This window comes from Chamaea fasciata, unplaced genomic scaffold, assembly GCF_029207755.1.
Source record: "Chamaea fasciata isolate MVZ Bird 193981 ecotype frontalis unplaced genomic scaffold, bChaFas1.0.hap1 SCAF_3, whole genome shotgun sequence".
NCBI lineage: Eukaryota > Metazoa > Chordata > Aves > Passeriformes > Sylviidae > Chamaea > Chamaea fasciata.
In genome coordinates, this window is record NW_027094088.1 from 50,015,451 (window position 1) to 50,021,579 (window position 6,129).

The following is a 6,129-nucleotide window of genomic DNA, read 5'->3' on the forward strand; positions in this document are numbered from 1 at the left end:
AACCCTCTCTGCCTATGTCCTGTATAATTTCATGTATTGCTTTGAGGTTTCTTCTGTGTTTTTCTAACTGGAGTCTCTAAGTGCAGTGGAGGCAATCAACTCTGTTCTCAATTAGCTACCATATTCATGCTTCAGTTGCTTGTTGAAGGTCATCAGGATGCTTTTCACTTCAGTCCCATCTTGTCAGGAGCTGATGAGCATGCACAGACCCTCTTTTCTCATCCTTTGTTGCTGCTGTATCTCCCAAATCTTTATTCCAGTGTCCATCCTGAAAATCTCTTCAAGAGGTGGAGGACTTGCCACAGAGGCTTCTGCTGCTTTTTTTATCTTTTCCCAGAAGGGCAGGAAAGGGATGGACCAGCAGGATCTTGTATGTCCAGATTGCTTCTTTCTACCTTTGTGCATGTTTCTGCCCACCAGCTCCCTGCATCCCAGAACCCTATATAGCTCAGCCCTGGCCGTGTCCCAGCTTCTCGTGGAGCTGTGCCCAGGCTGTACCAGTGTCCTGTGGAGCTGGGCTGTGCACGGAACAGGCGCCGGAGTGAGGGCCTATGCTCTGCCAGACAGCCAGCACTGAAACCCGGCTGTGCCTGCCCCTGTGGGGATTTATTGTACACACAGAACCAGGAGATCTTTCCATTGTAACAACATTTTAAGTAATAAGGCTATAAACTTGCCATTGAGCCAGGCTCAGTTTTTTTAGAGATTGAGACTTAAGAAAGCCAATCACACTTCAGTGCTGGACATTGTGTTTGAATAGAAGAGAGGCAGCCTGAGATTAAAACCCAGGTAGAGAGCATGAAAACAATGCTCAAAGAGGTAAATAGGATGGCACAAAGATGGATGGGGAAAATATGTGAGCTACAAATTAGGATGGATGGGGCATATGCAATAGTTTTCCAAAAAGAAAAATGTTCTTGCATGAAAAACAAAAGTGACAGCATTGGAAACCAATGGCTGAAGTGTGAGGTGAATCTGCAGTGAATGCACTTGAATTTGGGCTCTGGAAGAGCAGTGCACATGAAGGAGAGAGGCAGAGTGAACAAGCTGGCTGGGGGAAAGATGGCTGTATCTATTCTGTGTGCTTCTGTGATCGGTTTTTTTTACTGGTCAGTTGTAAAAGATTTTGCTCTGGGTACATTAATCTTTTTAATAAGTTTGTCTTTTATCAAGTAAAAGCAACATCAACTCTGTTCTCAAAATTACAGTACTTTTTTATTAGATGCTATTGATTTTGTTCCTGGCAAAACAAGAAGATCCCAACAATTCTTTAACAGAATTCAGGATTTCTCTGATAAAGAGCAATAACTTCTAAAGTCACAGACCATTTCTTACCTGAAATGAGAGAGAATAATGAGTTGGAGCTGGCCATAGTAGTAAACCAGTCAGGTTTACCAGCTGCTGTAAATAATGATCAGTATCATCAGTAGATAAAAACAGGTAATGGCTGCAGTGTATATCACACTAACTCCTCATGTCTTGAATTGTCTTAATTCTGTTAAGTTCATTTTTTGTCTTCAGAGTATCACTACAAATTTGTCTTTATGGTTAGTTTAATTCCAAACCATGTACACCTGGTTAAAAGGTAGAATATGGATTTTTCCCTTCTATTTCTCAAACCACAGGCTAACCTGGGATCTGATGGGTAGAGAGGTTCCCTTTGTCAATGCATCTTCTTGAGTGAGTGAACATTCAGGAGCACAGACAAAATGTCCAACAACATATGTTATTACAAGCATGAAAAGCAGCTAAATCTTTCCTTATCACAATTCTACAGGAAAAAAACCCCTATGTTTCCTTCAGCATAGTGGCCAAGAGGCCACTGATTCTGATTCTTCATTGAATATGAGAAGGCTGATGCACACAAAACACACCACAACTGAGTGCAGAGCCACACATTTTTGGCCCTGGGATTTACAATATTTTCCAAAAGAAAAGAGGCTGGGGAGTGTTTGCCTGGCACCATGGAAGAAATTGCTTAACTTAGGTAAATTGGGATGCAGGTCTCTGAAGAGCTTCTCTTCAGAGAAGGATCACTGCCAAACCAGCAGCACATTTCCAGGATTCCTGATACAGGGTTGGACTTTCAAAATTGCTCACTTTTTTTTTTTTTTTTTTTTTTTTTTTAATAATAGATGCATAGATAATATCTGGGCATGTCCTGGGGAATCTTCTGAGTGCTGAACTCTTCTTGATTACCTGGATGTTGCAGTAGCTTGGTGGCTTGATAAAACCAGTACAATTTGATTCATGTTGAATCCAGCTCTGTCATCCAACACAAGCAGCACACTTTATTTTTCTGTCTGGGAAATTGACTTAATAGTGATTAAGTATGCTTGTATACTCATAAAGGTCTTTTATATTTGCTCCAAATATTCAATGCTGCAGTTCAGGAAAGAAGCTAAGCAGTAGCTAACTGATGTAGAGGACGAAAATGATAGCTGCCTTTTCAATGGAAGATTTTGCAGAAGGAGTTTGGGTTATTTGCTACCCAAATTTTAGCCTTTCCCCATCTAAATCTGTGTCATGCCTTTCCTCAAAATCTGCAAGTTTTGGTCTTGACAGAACTTTCGTGTTGTTCTGAGACCATTCTTTATTTTTCTTTCTGAAAACTTCACCTGTGCCTGTCTCCCTGTCGCTGGTCAGGTAGGGCACAACACACAGAGTTCTGTGCCTGGCACACACCAGCAGCCACCAGCCAAAAAACGTCAGATGCCAGTTTCAGGGTCAAAAAGAAGGACACGTTGTTCTGTACTTGAGTTTCGTTATAGATCCGTGCAGATTCATACTCATCACGAAAAGCACGGTAAGTATGACCTTCACAGCCAAGAAGGCTTTGCTGCATCTCTGCATTAAAGGTATGGTGTGAAAACAGAGACTATTTTTTAGTGGGGCTCCTCTTTGTGTTTTGTATTGATCCGACGTGTTGGCACATAAATTGGCAAACTTTGAAGACTCAGGCTGCGATGTGACCACAGATTCCCAGGTGGCAATATAGAGCAGTCATCACAACCCTTCCCACATCAGGAATGCTCTCATTCGCTGCACTAAAACATTTATGCATTTTGTGCCTTGACGAAGCCTTCATTCAGTAGGACATGAGCCTAAATGAAAGCATTTTGTTACATTTGGGGCTCATTAGTGTCCGATGTTCCACTTCCCCAAGCCAAGGAGAGTGTTAGAAGTTGGTTTTAGGCTTATTTTCTATCCCGCCAAGCAGAGATCTGTGCTTGGAAAGCTAACACTCAGAATTCCAGCAATGCTGAGCCAAAGAGAGAGTCCCTCTGCCCCAGTTCTATTTAGTGACATTGCTGTGGCAATACAGCTATTGGTAAAAGCAGCTGCTACAGAGAAAGGAGTTTCTGTCGATTTAGGGTGTTCCATGTCACTGCACAGCACCATGGCACCAGGGAAGGGCCACCAGCTGCAGGATCCATGCTGGCACCCTTGAACACACAGAGCTGTGGCTGCAGAGGCTGTTGGAGAGTCACTCTGGACACTAAAGCTGCGTGGGTGAGCGTTCTCCTGTGGGGTCAGGGGTTTGCCCCTTTTCCAAAGCTTCTTAGAGGAACTGGCACATGCCAACTCAGTCCCTCCCCATGCAGGGTAACAGGTCAGCTCAGCTGCAAAGTGGTATCATGGCAAGGGAAAGAAACAGCACAAATTTTACCTGTGCAGTGCAGATAGGCTATTACCGCAACAAAACTCTTCCTTTATTACTTTTTTTTCCCCAGGCGTAGTTCCCTTGATGCTTCTGAAAGGAAATATGCAAATGCACTAATAGTTTTTATAGAAGAAAAGATTTATTTCAGAAGAGAGTTCCTGCAGGCAATACAATCCTGCTGAGCTTGCAAAATCATCCACTGTATGGAATGGATTAGTTTGGTGGCTGCCTTATTTTCACTGCCTCCGAAGTGGCTGGGAGAACGAAGATGTAAAGGTAAGGACTACAATAAAGAACAGGCTCTGTAAAACAGCTTTGCTACAGTGAACCTTCAAACCCATTTGAGAATGTCAGGGATTTGCTATTATTCTTGAAGCTGACTTGACAAACAATTCTGGCATCTTGACAGCTGAGCCTTAGAATAAAAAATGTCACAAATTCAATCTCCTGCAAGATAAGGAGTAGCCGGCTGATTCCCAGGGTGCAGGCAGTGCTGATCTGCCCCGCTATCAGTGAGCTCTGCTGCAATGGGATATCTAATTTAGGTAAGTGCATTTCCAGCATTAGGGGGCATAAAGTCTGATTGTGAGTGGCTGCCGGTAGAGACACACAGGATCAATTTTGCAGATTCATGCAAAAAAATTGCTCTCATTTTAACCAAAATGCTAAGCTTGAGTAGTAATATAAAAGTATGATTAGGGAAGACGGAAAGCCAAAGGAAACAAAAGAACTAGAGTCCCACAGACACATTTCCAAATACTTACAGTGCTGTTACTCTGCATTTTTCAATTAGAATAATGAATAAACATTTGAGTAATAACAAGAAGGACATAAATTATTTGGATCATTTTAAATCCAGTGTCAGATCTGACCCAAATGCAGGTGCAGGGAGGCTGTAAGCAGCAGCCACCAGGGTGTGAGCCAAGGGCATCCCAGTGCATCACAGTACTTTCAAGGCTGGAGAAATCTACCACATGCAGGAATCTGTGAGGCTGGAATACATCTGATGCCTTGTTTTGCCTTTGTATATCCAAATAAAATTTAAAACTTCACAACCATTTAATTTGTTTCCTGCTTTCCTTCAGGAGCAAAAGTATTCCTACTCATATTTTTTTTTGTGACAATGCCTCAACTGGCATTCACGTTACAGGATTGCCAGAAAAAAGGGGGGAAAAAAGGAAAAAGAAATCCAGAAGTGTAGATTTATTATTTTTACCACAACCTCCAGGTTAATTTAGTAATCTTTTTTTTTTCTTCTGCTAACTTGCTTTCTTAAAGGTGAAGATTTAGATGAACTACTCCATTCGCTCTTGGTCTATCTGCTGTGTGAAATAAAGATTAGACGATCCACCAAAGTTGGCATTTTTTGTTACACCAGTTGTGACAGGAGCTGCTGTGTTCCAAGGCTGGTGTCTGTGTTTAAACGAAGTCCACTAGACTTGGACTACAGTCAGGTCTTTCATTGCTGGCATCTTTTCAACTGTAAATAGAATTGCATTCCCTCTGAAATGTTGCTGCCACTCACTTTTGTAAGAGGACGCATGAGTATTGGGGGTTTCATCCATTGATTTTGGACTGTGGGTTAATTCAGTATATTTGGTGAGATCAATGTGCTTCAAAACAAGCAAAGAGCTGGCTAGCTTCTGCTACACTGACATGGTCCCATAATGCCAATGAAATTGATTGGCAAAAAGCTGTTTCAAGGACAAATAGGTCCCCCATGATCTATAAGCATCTCTCCCAATCAGGAAATAATGGACATAAAACTGCAGAGTTCTCTGCTGTTGCAGCAGAGAGAAGCATAAAAAAGCTCCTGTGAGGGAAGTGTGATTTTATATACCTGTCAGAGGGGCTGCTGAGGTGCAGCTCAGGATTTTTGCCTGGTTTGTTACAATTTCTCATGTTGTGGAAGAGATCCTTGTGGTCATTGTTGTCTACCTGCATTTAGGGATGTCAAAAATTGAGAGATTTGACTGACTTTTTTGATTTTTTTCTCTTGGTGCTACATGGTTTCCTGTCATTTTTTCATTAGTTTTTACCCCACTCCCTGTATCCACAAACACTGTGCTGGGGCATACCTGCCTCTTGAGTTCAGATGCAGTCTGCAAGTCATGAATCTGCTGCTTGGCAAAATTCAGGGGCAGGAATGTCCAGTGCAGAAAATGGGGATTGGATGAACTCAATGGGAGCTAAAACCTTCCTCAGTCAGTGCCAGATCCACTTGATCTGCTTTCTTCTTCTGACCGCCCATTGACAAATTCCTCATCTCAGTCACAGCTTCCTTGTAGCAGCATCTGAAGTGATTAATCTTTAGTTTAGCTAAAAGTTACATTCTCTTATTCTTCACTGTTCTGCTGCATTTCACACTGTCAAATCTCAGGCTAGTTTTGCACTGCTTACCCTTCCAACCATATTTACACTTCAAGTGGTGCAGAATTATCATGACTACTCAATGCCATCTAGGG